Genomic DNA, 16,856 nt, shown 5'->3' on the forward strand with positions numbered 1-16,856 from the left:
CCTGGGCAGCCTGTGCCAGTGCTCCGTCACCCTCAGAGTGAAAATCGCCGGGCCCTGTTTTTTCCCCGCTGTCCTCGAGTGCGCCCTGGGTGTCTGCACGGAGCGACCTGCGGGAGGCTTCATGCCAAGCAGCCGTGACGTGGCTGCCATCAGCCCGGTGCCCGTCGCGGGTCTGATGGTCCCCGGCTGGATGGAGACCGGCTGTGGTGGGAATTTGGGATTCTGGGCGCCTCCCTGCCTTGCCCTTCCCTCGATAGCAGGAGACAAGCGAAAGGCTGAGCGGTGCGCGCTGGTGGTGCGCTGGTTTAGTTGTGTGTAGCCCACAAGGAGCCCCCACCCTGGTCATTGTCTGTTGCTGTGGAAGTGTCCTGCTCCGTTGGGTCACCCTCTGCAGTGAGCACCCGCGGAAAGCCACAGGCTGCGCGGCGGGAGCATCCCATTAGCAGCAGTCACAAAGCCACCGAAGGGTTGCACGGCACAGGTGCCCCTCGAGTGGTCCTGCGGATGCCCCACCCGGGCGTGGGACACAAGTGTATTGCAGGGATCCGTACATTCCCCTCCAAAAACCCATGCTATGTGGTCCCTAATAGCCTTTTATTCTCTTAATGCTTCCGAGAGAGCAGAAAGCCAGCCGCTCGGCTGGTGACTGACTCCAGGAGGACTCGGTTCAAACCAGAAATAGCAAAGCATTAAGGACGTTGCCTCTAATGGCATCAATTAGCTGGTATCTACCTGGGAAAGGCCTTTTTTCATCTTGAGTCTTTCAGGGGTAGGAATACGCTGTCTTCACAGGGAGAGAAATCCTTTCTGCAGTCTTTACCTGGATACTATATGAGCAACATAAACATGAAAGATGCCGTTGAGGGGGTTGGGAAGAGACTCTGATTTGGCTCACGGCTATGTTTTGTTGCACGGAGTTTGCTCTATTTTTGTCTGTTCCTGTCTTCGGTAACCTTGGAAGGAACTGAAGCTGCTGTATTTTCTAAGAGTGTCAGTTTTCTTGTCAAGAGAGCATTGCCATGAGGCTTCGCAATGCTCCGTTTTCTTCCCCTTTGACCAGAGTGCAATGCACTATCCTGAAATGTCCTGAAGTCATGAGTTGAGGCAAAAAAAGAAGAATACTGAGTTCTTTGCTTCTTGTTTGGTTTTTTGGGTGGACTGTTTTTTCCCTTCTGGGCTTTTAAAAAATTGTTGGTCATATTTTTTTGCTTTCTTCAGCAATAAAATAGGCTAGGAACTTGCTTGGGGTTTTTTTCTGATAAATTTTTCTGTAAAAAAAAAAAAATCCTCATGAAATCACTTTGTTCTGGGAGCGAGGACTTTAAGAAAATTCCAGGTAGCGTGAGATGTGTGATAAAAGCCTGAGAGCTGGCAGTGCCAAGGGCCTGCTTTTTGTCCCTTGCTAATTACGCTTTCCTTGAGCCCAGGGCAGCTGGAGTGCCTCGGGTCACGGGAAGCCTTGGCTGCGGCTCCTCTCCCACCCTCCCAACCCATACCAAGGGTGCGGGCTGGGGTTGCACCTATCGCTAGGGGCCCCGTCTCCATCCTTGCAGCCAGGGTGACGCCGTGTGCTGGGGACCCCAGGGCTCCGCAGGCGACACGTCCCGCTCCCAGGAAAGACATACGGGACCTGTGTCATCTGACGTGAAGCCTGCGCAGCCATGGGTGCCTGCTTCACGTCGGAGGAGGCTCTGGGCGTAGGATACTCCGCACGCTGTTAATTGCAGACAGCACTGGTTATGGATCCTGTGGCTGATTTGCATATCAAAGCATCTGAGATCTCCGCGGTGGGTAACGGAGGCAAGGATGATCAGGCTTGCTGCAGGCTGGGGCCGGATCTTCCCCGGAGCTTTTTGTGTTGCAGAGATGAGATATGATGGAGATGTTTGGAAAATGGAGATTGTCTCCATGTCCTTGAATGACAGCACCGTTAAGCCTTTTTTAATCTAGAAGCTCCTTTCCAGGGAGCAGGAACCGAGGAGAGAGGGAGCAGTTCTTGGTGGCCATCCCTTGGGCTGCTCCTGCCCTACCTCCTTCTCTCCGGCGAGAGCTGGCGCAGCAGCCCGCTGTGTCGGACCTGGGTTCCCCTCCAGTAGCCATCCCCTCTGGTAGCCATCCCCTCCGGCCGGCGGCTCCTGCGGCGAGTAGCTGGCATGCCAGCCTGCTGCCTGTTCTCTACGCTGTGCCTGGCACAAGGAGGCAGAGGCCTTGCTTGGAGCCTGAAGCGAAGGGGCAGGTTTGCTGCCACCTGAACTGGCTCTGCAGGGTCCCAGGTCTTGCCTGATGACTCAGGGGGCATTGAAGGGGGGGGGGGAGGGGAGCAGCAGAGCCCCAGGTAGGCCATGGACTCTGTGAGTCAGAGGAAGGTTCGCCTGTGTCTGGTCTCAGCAGAGCTATCTCCTGCTCCTCCTCGCTCTGGAAACAAGCCTGGGGAGCTTGGAGCTTGCTTGCAGGCTGAGCTGAAAGCCCAAATGGAGGTTTCCAGGCAGGGAGAGAGGGAGGGAGTCCCTCTGCCACTTTGCTCTTCACAGGTGTGTTGCTGGTCCTGACACTCCAGCTTTGAAGGGCCGCAGCGTGGGGCAGGCAGCCTCTCTGAGGGCAGCTCCGTGTTCCCAGTGGGAGCGCCTGCTGCCCGAGACTGCAGCCCTTGGCTTCTCTCCCGTGCCCTGTGCAGCTCAGGCTCTTGCTGGGAAGGACTCCTCGTGTCGCCAGCACTATGGGGGGGCTGGCGTGTGCAGGGACTGCCTTGAACATGTCCTTCTCAGGAGGCACCTCTTTGCCTGCAGCCCTTGTCCTGTCAGCAGCTCTCTGGCTCGCTCGGGGGAGCGTGTTGGGGGTTGGTTCTGATGGGAAGTTGGTCAAGAGGAGAAAAACAAAAATCGAGGAACAAAAAAGAAACACGCATGTGTGTACGCGCTCTGCAACAGAGGGAGGGCGAGAATCATGAAGCTGGTGCCAAGCTTGTAGAGCAAAGGCTTGCAGTATGAAATGGCTTTTCTCTGAGCCTGCAGGCCTGCGGTTGGCACTGCCTTCTCGCTTCATGTCCTTCCAGCGTGGAGCTGGGTGTCTGCCCTCTACTCCAAATACAGATTAGGCGCAGGAAGCTCGAGACTGTTGCTAAGTGTGAGAAGCACATTTTCTTCTGTGCTTCTCCATGCAGCACTCCCTGCCTTTTGCAGGGTTATCTTTGCACACTCTTTATGCGTTGCCTGCACGATTGCTTAGCAGTGCTGGACATAATTCTGTTCTCCCCACGGCTCTTGCACATTAGTGTTGCCTGCCTGCCATTCCCCCTCTTCTTTCAAGTCCATTCTTCCCCATCCCTCTTGAAGCCAGGTGGGGAAGTGGGAATGCTTCATCAGTATCCCAGTGCTCTTCTTAGGCCAAGCTCTTATAGTGGCTACGCAGCATATACGGGCAAGATGGGGATCCTGCTGGCATAGCCCACTGCATCTTTTCAGCAAGGTTTCCTGTTCTTGATGTGCTTTGGTCTAATTGCTGATGCCAGCAGCTTCTGTCCACATGGCTGTTGTGCTGGGAAGAGAGAGAGGTCTTGTTTTATGCATGCTGTTTTTCCCCGGAGAAATTGGCGGTTGGTAGTATGGATCTGGCTTAAGGCAAGGTTCTGAAGATTCCCGTGTGTGTGGCGGGATCTCGGAAGATGTTTGTGCGACTGCATTAAAGAAAGAGGCTGGATCTCTGAAGGGACTGTGTATTAGAAAGGCGGCACATTGCATCAGCACTAGGAGAAAGCAGCTGCAGGCAGGATTCATGTCTGCCTGTTTTCAGTATGTTCTGCAATTGCTTTTCAGAACCGCCGCAACTGTGCTGCCTCTGAGCAGCAAGCCAAAGAACCTCTCTGGCTGAAGAGGGGCTGCTGCAGGTCTTTCATGTCCAACCATTACCTGTCACTCCACAGAAGGACTGTCTGTCCCCAGAGCTACTCCTGTGAGTGTCTGCTTGTCCCCTCTGTACCCCTGTAATGCTGTGTATGGAGCAGTGGCTTGCTTTGACACAGCTTCTCTTTCCCCTGGGGATACTCCCGTGCAGGTCTCTTCTCCTGGCTCAGTGCAGAGCATCGCCCTGCAGACAGCCAGCTGCCACTGGTGATGTGACCTCTGACTCCGTCACGCTAACAAGGTGGCCACGTGGTGTTGCTCGTGGGGAGATGGTGTGCCTTCTCCTGTTGACCTGCATGGAAGAGCAGCTCTGACAGGTTCCCTTGAGAGCATCCCGCTGTCTCCCGATGTATTGCTGACATGGGCTGGGGGAGGGTGCTACTCTTAAGTGGAATTTCTTACGAGAGTTGCATTTAGTAGGAGAGTTGTGTGTTGGCCTGGCCCTGCTTTTGCTAATGAAGTGGGGACCTTTAGTAGGCTCAGTCTCAGGTCCCTTCAAAGCCCGGGAGTGAGACAATCTTGGCATGATCTTTTACTTAGAGGAAACTTAGATGGTGGTGGGCCTTGTCTCCTGCTTGAAATAATTATCAAGTTCTGATGTCTTCTGCTTGGAGGTCAGAGAGAGCCTGGCGGTGATGCAGGCTGGTGAGGTCTCTTCAGCTGACCTTAGCGTACTTGGGCTCTTGAGGTCCCAAGGAAGATCTTAAAAGGGATTTGTCCCTCAGCTCCTTGTGTGTATGGTCTGGACTCCCTTTGTGTGAAACCATTGGACTCTGGAGGCTCTCCGGTGATGCTGGTAACGCTGACATCTTCCCCAGGATGACGGCATATGCGAGTTGGTGATTTGGTTGTGCTGGGCTCTTGTCTATGCTAGAGGCATAGATGTGAAAATGAATTATAGTGTGTCTGCTGAACTGCGGTAGCTGCCCAGGGGCTCACTGTTACTCACAGCACAGAAAAGGCAGCTTGAGTTGGCATGAATCAGAAAGTTATAAATCTGTGAGGAAGGAACTGGATTTGCAGTGGATGCGAAACTCAGTGTGAACTCCTACCTAGGGCAGAAGGAGCCAATGCAGCTATTGCATAGAAGAAGGAATTGGCTTCTGGCTGCGTGGAAAAAAGGAACAAATAAAATGTGACAGTAAGAACTGTCTTCACATTGCAAAGAAGGTCAGGGGTGACAAGATACTTAAAGGAGTTAATTTTAAAAAGTGGATCCAAGCAGAAGCAGAACAGGTGACGACTATTTAAGTAAATCAGATGTGGGCATGTGGGCAATGTGTTATGAAATTTCCCTGAAAGTACTTAAAGAGTAGACTAAGGCAACTTTTCAGTGGTGAGCAGAACAGCCACCTCAGAGAACATCTAGGTCTGATCCCTTGAAATACAGGGAGAAAGAATGGGACTACAACTAGCCTCAGTAAACTGGAATAAACAGTTCAGCAGTTAGTGTTTATCCTGTTAAGGAGGTGGGAGAGTATGATGATTAAAAATCCACCAGCATGCATTTGTCTGGAACGTACCACGTCAAGTCAGTCAACACCCTTGCCTGAAAGGCTGCTTGCCTGCTGGCTGGGCGGGAGTGACGGATGTGATAGATATTGACTTAAGTCAGTCGGTGTCACTGACCTGAGTGTCAGTCTTATAGAAAACCAGGCAAGGTGTGGGAGATAGGAAGCATTCCTCAGGTGGACCCACAATCTGTAGAAAAGCTATACTCAGAAGGGTTCCAGTTTAATAAGGAGACCCTGACTAGGCAAGGCAGGGGGAAATGTTGGTATTTCTAGGATTTGGGAGCAAGATGAGTTAGTGCTCTGGTGGGAGGAGAAAAACATGAGGCAAGCCTTGTGCCAGGCTGTATGAGGAGTGACACCTGTAAGGTGCAGGAAGCAATTAGTGCTCTCCTCAGCACAGATGGGGTGTTGCTGAAGGACAAGGCTCAGATGTAGATACAACCCTTGGAGAAGGATGTGTGCAAACAAAAGAGTATCCAGGAAAACAACCAAAATGATTAAGGTCTTCAGAAATAAGCTGTGGGAGGAAGGCTGAGAAGAACTGGGACTGTGTAGCCTGAGGAAGAAAAGATGGAAGAGGGAACTTTGTGGTCTTCAAGGATGTACAGCAGTGTGCTTCTAAAAGGCTGTAGTTGTGATAAAGCGACTTCCTGCCCTGTCGTCACCTGTAATGAGGGAGTTCAGACCTTATAGTTTTCCCTGATGTCAGTTGGGAAGTGAAGCAGAGGAGGAGGTTGTCTTGAAGGGTTTTTTGTGTTTTGTGGGGTTTTTTGACTTTTTTGGAACAAATTAGCCAAAAGTCTGTAGATGTGGATGAGTTGCAGCTGGTTACGCCTCAAGCAAAGAGTATCACCAGATGACCAATTAAGGCCCCTTCAAGCCTGACAGTTATGTGAAATGTTTGGCACCTGGAAAAGCAGCAGTGAGTAGCACTGGGTATGAGACTTACTGCTGTAGGAGGTGCTGGGGAGACTGATATTAAAATACTCTGTCTAAATCCAGTGTCAGCACTCAGAAAAGGATACTGAAAAAATGAAGAGAACACAGAAAACAGTTACAAAATAATCTGAGAGCTGGAGAGAAATCTTTACGGTGAGAAACATACGGAGATCAATCTGTTTATCTAATCAAGGAAAAGATTAAGGTGGGACTTGGTTATCCTTCATAAGCATAACACATCTTATGACTGTGTATCATTAGCTTGGTAGGATATAAATGGCAGGCCATCAGGAGTGGCAGAAAAACCCATGGTGAGATGCTGGGCCTGTGGCCACCTCAAGAGCCGTGCAGCCAGCTCTCCCTTCTCCTCTTGTGTAGGTGGACGTTCCTGTCTTCGCCTGTTACGACTTTCTTTGTGCACCCCTTTTCTCTGGCTTTCAAAGCCCGCTCTTGTTTGTTGTTCCTGGCTTGGTATCTGTCTAAGCCCTTTCCTTGAGACTCCTCTACCTTATGAGGAGGCATCTCTGGTAAAAGAAAGCACTAGCTTATCCCCAGCTGATGTAGGGTGATGCCCTGACAAACCTATGCCCACTCTCTGTGCATGTGCCTCTGAAATTGTTCCCTGGCTCTCCTCACCCCAGCCCATCATCCGCCTCTGAATGATTTATAGCATCCCTTCCCATGTGGCGCCTGGCTTCTTTGCCTAACGGGCACCTGGGAGCAGTCAGCACCTACCACTGCTCCAAACTCGGCACCCTGGTCAGTGAAAACGATGAGTGAAACTGAATCACTGTCGGCCCTGGTTCCTGCCAGCCCATGGTCCAGTGCTCTGTCATTTGTATCTGCTGGTTTATTTAGGGTCATTACGCCCGTTTTCAGTCCGTGAGGTGACGTTTCTGCTGTAGCCCGATGAACAAGCCTGGAGAGGGAGATTGGGTGAGATGCTGCAGCAGATGGCTTGCTAAGATCTTGCTACATCCGCAACTTCCCTTTCACCCACTAACGCTGTAATGCTGTTAAAAATAAAGATGATCCAGTGTGCCTGACAGGATGTATCCCTTGTAAATCCCTGCTTGCCTGGTGCTCGTGGAATCTCACGCTCTCGTGTCTTCATGTTTTATTATTGCCTGGGATAGGAGGGGAATTTCAAAGCTAGTAGATAGCTCCTGGCTATGGTTGCAAGTCAGCAAAGCAAATGCTTTGATGTGTTTTAAGGGAGAAGGGGTATAACCCTCCACTGTTTCGCTTGTTTATTTTGTCTTCGCTCAAGCTTTGTTCCATTTGATGGGAGCAGAGCTTTGGTTTGTAGGAAATAACCTCAGTAAATGCTTGTTTTTTTCTGGGGAGTCAAGCACCAAAGGGTGGAACAGCCCGAGTTGCTCCAGAAGAGTCTTGTGGAGCAGCAGCCGTAGCTCAGCTCTCCTTTGGTGAGTATGGGGTGAGGGATGCGCCTTCGCACATCAAGGGCATAAAAACATGGCATGGTAGCAGTATTTGAGCATGGTCGAGGCCATGTCTGTAGAGTGCATTAGGTGCGTCCTTCAAGACACCTGCAGGCAGCGTCTGGCCTGCTTGATGTGTGGGATTGCCTGTTTTGATTGCTTTGCCGATGTATTATTTTGGAGAAAGCGCTTCTGCTTCTCAGCCTGGCTTATTCCACCACCTCAAAACACCGAGAAGCGGTTTTGCCAGTATAACTGCTCCTTCATCAGCAGACTTGTGCCTGTGGAGACACGTTGATTACTTGGGTCTTTGTGTCTGCCCCAGCTGTGCTCGCAGATGTCTCTGGGGTTGGCAGGGTGTGAAAGATCAAATAGGACCTCTAGCTGGAGCTCAGAAATCTAGGGAAGAGAAGGGATGGGGCAGTCAAAGTAGAGGAGGTGTGCAGTTTTAATTAGCCTCTTTTCAAAATACATGGGAGTGACTGATGCCTGGGTAGGAAAGCAGTGCTGGAAGCGCGTAGCTGGTAAATAGAGAACAAAGCAGGTTCGGGACAGCTGGAGGAGAGGGGGCTTTTCTCTTTGGACAGCAGCACGTATGCTCTGTGTCTTGTTCGCACTGCATTTCTTGGAGTAAGAAAAGGGATTTTTAAGCCCGTTTCGTGAAGGTAGGCTCCATCCCACCCAAGCAGTGGTGCAGGTAGAGAGCTGTGTGTTGTGGTCGAATGGGTGTGCGGACTGGAAACTCCCAGCCTGGTCCTGAAAAGCTACTGCAGGGGGGTGAGCCTGTCTGGCCCGTAGCAAGCACACCCACCTGCTCTTCCCTCTGTTCCCTTCCCTTCCCCCTGCCTGTTTCCAGCCTGTCAGTCATCCTGATTAACCTGTAATTGCCTCCCAGCCCACCTCAGCCTTTCAGAGCATCCCTTGACTTGCAACGCATTACTGATTGCGAAGCCCGCCCTTCTTACCAACCCCTTCTTGCAGAGCTGACTCCAGGCAGAGATTTGGGGCAACACCCTCTCCTCCTACCCGAGCACCGGGGCTTGGCTGCCTTGTTATTCCTGCTCTGCCTCCCCGCTTAGAGGTGGGTGCGTTTTCATACCCTGTTTTGCATGGAGAAGCCTCTTGCCAGGTGGATTTCAGGATCATTGAGGGTTTGAGACTTGAACATGGCTGGAGGAAGGTGGTTTAGGGTGAGCTTTTTGATTTTCTGGGGTTTTATCTGCCCCTACTTCTTCTTAAGGCATGTGTGTTGGGGATGGTGGGACAGGAACTTCTGCCCCATCCCTTGGTAACCCAGCAGGCTAGAAGGCCCAGGAGGAGGCCCTGCTGGTGCGCGCTGCTGTGCTGGAGGAGGAACCTCCCGTTCTTTCCCCACTACTGTGGCACCGAAACAAATACCAAAGGGAATAGCTGAGACGTGGTTTCTACGCTTCTTATCTGGTGACTGTGGATGCTAGGGGAGAAGAGCAGCGTACTGTAGAAAATGGTCAGCATGTGTGCTGTCCCTGTTAGGATCCCCTCATAGGATTGGCCTGGTCCTAACATTAACCTGAAGTCCTCTCCAGGGAGGGAAGAAATAAAGGAGAAAAGGTGACAGTGGAGGTGTCAAGAAAAGGTGACAAGCAGGAGGAGAGACGATGTGGAGGAGCCATGTGAGGCATGGGATGAAGAGCCCATGGATGAGGACCAGCAGCTGGGGGCACAGAGCAGAGCATCCTGCGGCACCACCACTCCTCGCAGGTACCTGAAAGTGGACCCGCCTGCAGGCAGGAGAGGCTGTGCTGGGGCTGGTGGGGAGTCCCATGGCTCAGGCCAGGGGTGGACAAGGAGTGTTTTATTCCTTCATTCTCACTCCTTGAGACAAACCTGCTGCTCGGTGCCGCTGCCCCCTCCCTCGAGGGCTGGGAGCATACCTGGTCCTGAAGAGCCCAAGCGCTGACCTGGGATGGGAGACGAAACTAGCAGTGGCAAACCTTCGTAAGGTGCGCTGCTACCTGCCTGGGTGTCTCCCTGGCTGCTTGGAGCTGACCCGAGCTGGCGGAGGCGGTGTGAAGCTTGTGCTCTTGCAGTTACCCCAGCAAGCAGCTGGGAAACCATCCGAAACCATCTTTGGTTTTAATCCTGTGGCTGGTGATGCTCTCGAGCAGGGACAGGACGGGTGTTGCTCACCCAGGAGAGGGGTAGAGGCAGAAGCCCTGGCAGAGGAAGGGGCAGCAGGGCAGTGACAGCCCCCAGCCACTTCCCCGGGCCTTACCGATGGGAGCAGAGGACCATGGCTGCAGGATGTCGTTCCTGGTAACTCCGCAAGGATTTCAGCTGACTGCAGGTGCGGGTGCAAGCAGTAAAAAACGCTTGTGTGCTGCCGGTGTGTCTGAGCTGGGAAGTGGAGTGTCTTTCTGCTGCCCGTGAGTTAACTCTGTGATCCCCCTGGGGGGGTTGCATGTGATTCCCACGGACAGAAGCAGAGGCGCGGGGCGTATCAGCAGCGTGCCCGCGGTCGCACAGCCAGCTGGGGGGGTGCAGAGCAGAGCCAGGCTGTCCTGCGTCACAGGTCCACACCGCTTCACTGCCACTCTCTAAAACAGAGCACTGACACCTTGTGACTCAGGGCGGGGGGGATGCCGGGGGCGAGCTGGGTGCGTGGTTGTGAGTGGTGGGGGGTGAGTCAGTGCCAGGGAGAGGTGAATCAGTACCGGGAGGAGTGGGTGGGCTGGGGCACGGGTGGGGATGGCCGGGAGATGCAATGTGGACGAGTGGGAAGCTGGTAGAGTGGGTGCCCAGCAGTGGGTCCTGAGGTGAGCCAGGAGGATGAAGGGAGCGAAGGATCATGCTGGGCACAGCCAGCACTGCTGGTGCATCCAGCTCTGGTGGCACATGGATGACAGAAACCTGCACCCCCACCAAGCCTGTGGCTTGTTGGTGGGGAGAAGCCATGCTCCAGGGATCGCACACGAGGGTGAGCTGAGTGAATGGCTTGTAGCCAAAATTTGTTGTGCAGTTTACCAGCAGTTCCTGGCTGCTATGTGTGATGATGTCCTGTGTTCCTACTGCTAAGGCAGCATGCTCCAGGCACACCTCTGGACTCCAAGCTGTGGCTGAACACATGCCAAGCCTCAGCTGAGGCTTTCTGGTAAAGTCTTCGACGCAACCCTTGCTGTGCCCATTAGGAAAGGTTAAAAACTCAGAAATTGATCCAGTCTCCTAATGTAAACGCACGTCCTCGCCAGCCTGTTTGGGACTGGTAAGTGCGATGGTGCAGGAGATAGATCTGGGAAATGAAGAGGGGAACTAAGCCAGGAGGTCCATTACCAGTGTGGTGGGGTGGAAGAGGTGTTGGCTATTTGAAGGCATGAAGGCAATAACTTTCTCAAAGATGGAGAGGAGAATGTGGAGCTCTAAAAATGAGCCTGGCATCGGGAGACAGCTTGGCTCAGCTGGGAGGGGGGAATGGAAAATGCGGTGGTGGCTCTGGGAAGAGCCAGGGGCTGGCACCCGTTGTTCCGCCTGAATGGGCTTCAAGGCTCTGATCTGCCACCATATGGGTGTGCAGTTCAGTAACATCATGCAGGGTCTTTTTCCAGCTGCCTGGGAGGGGGTATACCTTGGGCACCGGAGAAAGTCTGCAAAATTTAAGGAGCCCTAGGAGGTACTAATTTCTTGCCTTCTGTTGCTCAGGAGCATATTCTTGGACGGTATCCCGAATGTGAGACATTGCCATGGGGACCTGGGGTTGTAATCCCTCTCCTCCTCCTACCCCGTGTTGAGACCCATAGCAGACGTTGTTGTGCTCATCTCTGCCCATTGCTGAAGGCTGGTGTCCGTAGCGCCTCAGCAGTTGGATGTCCTTGCTTTATGCAGCCCTCTGAATCTAACTCTTCCCCAGGGGCACTGAGCAAACGCAAGGACAGAGTGACCATCCAGAGTAGAGGCTGGGCGAGGGTGAGCAGTGGGGGCTGCCTTCCCACCTGCCTGCTGGAGGACTGCCGGCTGGCAGGGTTGTGGTTCCCACTGGAGACGGGCACTGCCTGAAAAAGCCCTATCAAAGCATTGTAGCAACCAGCAGCCCTTCATTGAGTTGCTGGAAGAGGGTCCCAGGAGCTGTCAGGAGGCTTTCAGAGAGCTTATGTTAAATCTGCTCTTCACACCTGGTGGCACTCCATGCTTCTGGAGCCTGGAGCAGGCTACAGGGGAATGCTGGCTCACTCTTGTGTGCTGGGTCTGATCTCACATTTTCATAGGAAGATCATCCCAGAGCTTAAAGGTCTGATATAAAAAAAAAAAAAAAATTTGCTGAGCATGCCCTCGAGTCCGCTCGCTTTGGTGAGGGAGCGGCAGGTGATCATCCATGCAACAGCACCCAGCCCTAAGTAACCCTCCCACGGTCCCCTCATCTTCCCGTGACAGGGGAAAGGTCCAGGGTGCTCATGCTCCCTTGACTCATCTCGTCCTCCACTTCCAGCAAGAGAGTGCTTGGTGTTGGTAAACAGCGTGTTATAAATAGGCAAGTGATGCTATATTGGGAGGAGTTTTCTGTGCTGGTGAGCACAGGCGTAGTGGGACCTGGGCCTGGGAGCTGTGGGCTCGGCTGGCAGGCGTGCGGAGGCACTGGTGACCCCTCACTGAGGGGCTGCTGTGGGCATGCCTGAGGGGAAGCTGCCTGAGCTCTGCCCCCCAGCCCTGGGAAGCCATCCGCAACTGCCCACCCCTGCCGACATGTGGGTGAGGGCATCGGAGGAGGCTTGCAAGCAGCTAGGATTCCGAAGGAAGAAGCGAGGTGGATATGGCTGTGTTGGGCTGTGGTTGTCCCTGAGGGGCTGCAGGTAGGGACAAAGGTACTGCAGCTGGCAGTAGCGAGGTAAAACTTGGGGCAGGGTCACCGTCAGCTTCCTCTGGTTGAAATGGTCCCTGACATAGGAGGAGGTATGTGGCCAGCATCTGGGCAAGACTGAAGACGAGCAGATGATTGCACCCGGCTGCTTCGCAGTGCCCACCAGGGTGCTGGGTAGAAGGCGCAGAGCGAGGGATCTCCGATTGCTGCCCGGTCACAAACACGCACATCCCTACACCTGTGCCGCCTGGAGAGCGAGCGTTAACCCCGAAGCGCTGCTGGGGCTGCGGGTTTCTGGTGAGCTGCAGTGAATGAGTCAGCCCTCGGGTGCGTGTGTGACGTGGAGCCCAGCAGAGCTCCGTGCGGCAGGGCTGATCCTCGGAGGTCCCAGCATTGCCCCGGATGGGATGTGTCCCCCTGCCACCAGACCAGGCAGTCGGTCCCCGGCAGCCATGCCTGGTGGCTGGCACCGCAGCCTCAGCCCAGGCCTGATTTCCGTACGCGGGGATTCCACAGAGGCGCCGACCGGGATGCCGGTCGGGTGGCGTAAGCGGAGGGCAGGGTGCCAGGGGTGAAATTCCAGCCTCCCCGCTGGCGTACGGGGTTGCGGCAGGGTTGCTGTGGCAGGCCTCCGGCGTAAAGAGGCAGGCAGGGCGGCAGTGGCGGGGCTGGCCGCCCAGGAGGAGAGGCTGCAGGAGGTGCTGCCCTCCTGCATCTCTCTGCTTTCCTGTTTCAGGCCCTGGAGGAGCCAAGCACGGCTGCCAGGTTTGTTCTGGGGGCAGCTGGGGGCCTGGGAGATGCACTCCCACCCTGGCAGCAGCGTAGGGTGGAGAGGGGATGTCTCCACCGCAGGCAGCTGTGGCTCGAGGAGGAGCTGTGAGTTGGAACCTGGGATGCTCCTCCTGCTAGGGTGATGCTGAGGCAGGGGACTGCTGACTGTGCAGCAGTGTCCCCCCCCGTCAAACGGGAGAGTGACTGGGGGAAGGAGCAGCTGGGCTGGTGTGGGAGCTCTCGGAAGGGCCGTGGTGGCTTGCAAAGTGCAAATTGGATCTGGACACTCCTGCAGTTTGAGGAGTGGAGGTCCGCTGCTCAAAGAAGCAGTGTTGTTTGGCCTTACTCTGTGTTGTCCAGGTTGTGTTTTAAGCCGTGTAAACCTAAAGCTGCCTAGTGCTTTCCTGTGAAATGTCAGGCTGGCTCGTCTGAGCTGATTGGGATGCATTGGAAGAGCCAGGCAAAAGCCATCCCAGAGAAGAGCCTGACCAGCATGTGAGATGAGGTAGTGTGGCTATGCTTTCTCCATTGATAAAAAGCAAAATGTCCTGTAAGAGGCTCCTGCCTTATCTCCAGCATGGAGCACGTGTCTTTCCACACCGTGATCTGAAAAGCCAGTGTTAGGATGGGATCTGTAGATCACCTGCCCCGGGAGGTGACTCTAGATCATACAGCTGCTTGGGAAAACTCTGAGGTACTTGCATGTTTTAGTGGAGGAGACCTTTTCAAAGTACTCCATAACAGTGATGGAGATGCAGAGGCTGTGTTGGTTGTGTGGTGGTGTTTGCCAAGAGCCGGGCAAGCCCTGACACTAATGCTGGTGATCAATAGCAAGGCTGGCAACAAGGTTCAGGTGCGTCCCACTGTGTGAAAATGGGATAGCTAGGGTATTTGAATGGTTGGCGATACAAACGGGAAAACCAAAGTTCACCATACAACAGTTGATACTCGTCGAACTACTGTGGTTATTTAAAAAAAAGCTTGCTTTCCCCTTCCACTGCAGACAGTTTGGGCACCATAGGAGGCAGCTGTGCCGGAAGGAAATGGGAAGTGAGAGGAGAAGCTAGGATGACAGGGTATAGAGGTTTCAGTATTTGGCTACGATGTGACTGAAAGAGAACTCTCTGGCCTCTCAGGCTATGAGTGCACAGGAGTCGTGCTGCAGAGCAGGAGACCGCAGCACCCTTCTCCCTCTGGCTTTGGCCGTAGTCGTGCTTGGGATGTTTGGGCACAATACGGCTAGAGAGATGCTGACCACACAGAGAGACATCAGCCGTGGAAACAGGCTGGGAAGGTGTGCTTGGAAGGATGCCAGGTGTACAGAGCTTAGCTTAAGGAGAGCGGAGGCAGGTGAGGTGTCTCCTGACAGCAAGGGATCTTCAATCCCTTTGCTGAGAAGAGGGGAGCAGTATTTATGGAGGAGCAGCCAGGAGCAGAAGTAATGAAATTTGGAAACAGAATTGGGAGGAATCGCATGCCTTTCAAGTCTGCCGGAACCGTTTGCTCATGAAGAGAAGAAAGCTTTCTGGTCTAGGATCATTTATTTAACTAGTCACAGTGAAGTGTACTGCAAGAACCTGTTTTTCATCATCAAAGAAAAATTCTGGTGAAGCTACTAGCTACTTTGCTGTGTGTACCCTGAGACGCTCGACTGGGGCTGGGTTGATAACCGGTGTGCATAGCTGGGGTTCGGAGAATGGTCTTGGAGAACATCTGGTGCTTAAAGCAGAGCACAGTGCTCAAGTCTGTCCATTTTTAGGTAAACACTTTAGCCATGTTGACTTCAGTGAGAGCATTTCAAGATAAGTATGTGCTTAGGAGCTTTCCTGAGCAGGGGTGATTTCTTTTTCTTGAAGATCTTTGGAGAAATATCTTAGCCCATACAGCTGCCAAAGCTAGATTTTCATTGGGAGAAATACTAAGTGGTAACCTCATCTGGGTTATTAATTAGTAATTAATCTCGGAATGCCATAATCTACTGATTGTTCTTATACTCCTGCTCCTGTGATGTGTCTGGGAAGGCCAAGCAAACTTCACACACGTAAGGAAAATTCTGGAGGAACTGCTTGCTGTTCTGTATTAGAAGTCTCAGCCACAGCTTTAATGAGTGATTTGTCTTTTCAGGCAATACATGTGGTACGTTGTCCTGATCCAGAAATGAGGTATGGAACAGCACGTTCACAGTCTCCAGCATGTGAACCAGCAAAGAACAGTTTTGTTGTCTGAAGGAACCCTGATTGTCTTTGGGGTCCAGTGGCTCCTTTTTGTTTGGATGTACTGCACCTCCTGCACACCTCTGTGATACTGCATTTCAGATCGGTCCGTACAGCCAGATGCTTCTTCCATGCAAGCGGAACATCCAGGAGTGTGATTTCTTGGTGGAAACCTACAGTGCGCTTTGGTGCATCCTGCCAGTGTTGTGCTGTGTGCTGGTACCCACGTCCAGGGGAGGGTTAGGGTCGTGGGTGCAGTGTGACCTTCAGACTTCAAGGCTTCACGCAAAGATGGAGGCACATCAGGTCAGAGATTAGATTTTCCCTAGGCTTGGGGCACCTGGACCCCAGCCATCAGTGCTGTCACCCTGCTTTCTTTTGGTATTAGAAGTCATCTGTGGAAGCACAGAGTACGAGGGAGTGCTTTGGGAACAAGAGGGGATCTTGGGAAACATGGCCAGAATAAGCGGTGGGTCTTAACTCCCGCTGACATGTAAGGATCCAGGCTGAAGGTCTTCGGCCTGGCAGCAGAGGTGGTGGGATGGGAGCGGCACAGTTCTGAGCATTGTCCCTCTCAGGGCTGCAACTCCAGTCAGACAATTCCCTCACTGTTTTTCACCCTGTTTAGGGCAGTGCTTTCTGTGGAAAGCGGCTTCCAGGTGCGCAGGCTGCCTTATGGCAGCTCCAGGCCATGGTGCTTATCTGCCCCTGGGTGTTATTCAGGCTCCAGCCTGTGGGAAAACACCCACTGCTGTGTTCCTCTCAACACCATAGCCTGGAGGAGCAGAGCCCAGGAGATGCTCCGGCCACCCTGCAGGCACGCCTGAGGGGGCTGCCAGGTGCCCAGTTTTAGTTCTTCTGCGTGGTGCTGATCCATCTGGGAAGGAGGGCTTTTCCTGACTTCACCCCTGTTAGCCCTTAGTGCACAGTGTTTGGTGTGCTCCATGTTGCTTCTGGGCTGACCTCTAAGGCATCTCCTTCGTGTCGTGTCAGGATTTCAGTGGTCTTAGTGGCTGTAAGTGCCCTGGCTTCAGCTGGGGCTGCAGGCCAGAGGAGCCCAGGTTGCCAGCTGCAGGTCTTTAGTGGACTTTCATAGGCTTGATATTTGCTCTTGTGGAGCTGTGCTCCATGGATAAACAGTGACTCACGAGTGGCTTTGCGCAGTTAAAGTACTGTTTCTTTGTTTGTTTTAACATTGAGATAGGAGTCTGGATGACATGAAGCTTGCACTGCTGCGTCTTACCGAAAGT

The 16,856-nt window shown here is 53.2% G+C and overlaps 1 protein-coding gene across 2 annotated transcripts in view; it reads left to right on the top strand.

The window, feature by feature from the left end:
- The window catches only part of TMEM63B (transmembrane protein 63B), a 48,824-nt gene that overhangs the window by 873 nt on the left and 31,095 nt on the right, over window positions 1–16,856 (top strand). The window lies entirely within an intron of this gene.

This window comes from Opisthocomus hoazin, chromosome 2, assembly GCF_030867145.1.
Source record: "Opisthocomus hoazin isolate bOpiHoa1 chromosome 2, bOpiHoa1.hap1, whole genome shotgun sequence".
NCBI classification, from domain to species: domain Eukaryota; kingdom Metazoa; phylum Chordata; class Aves; order Opisthocomiformes; family Opisthocomidae; genus Opisthocomus; species Opisthocomus hoazin.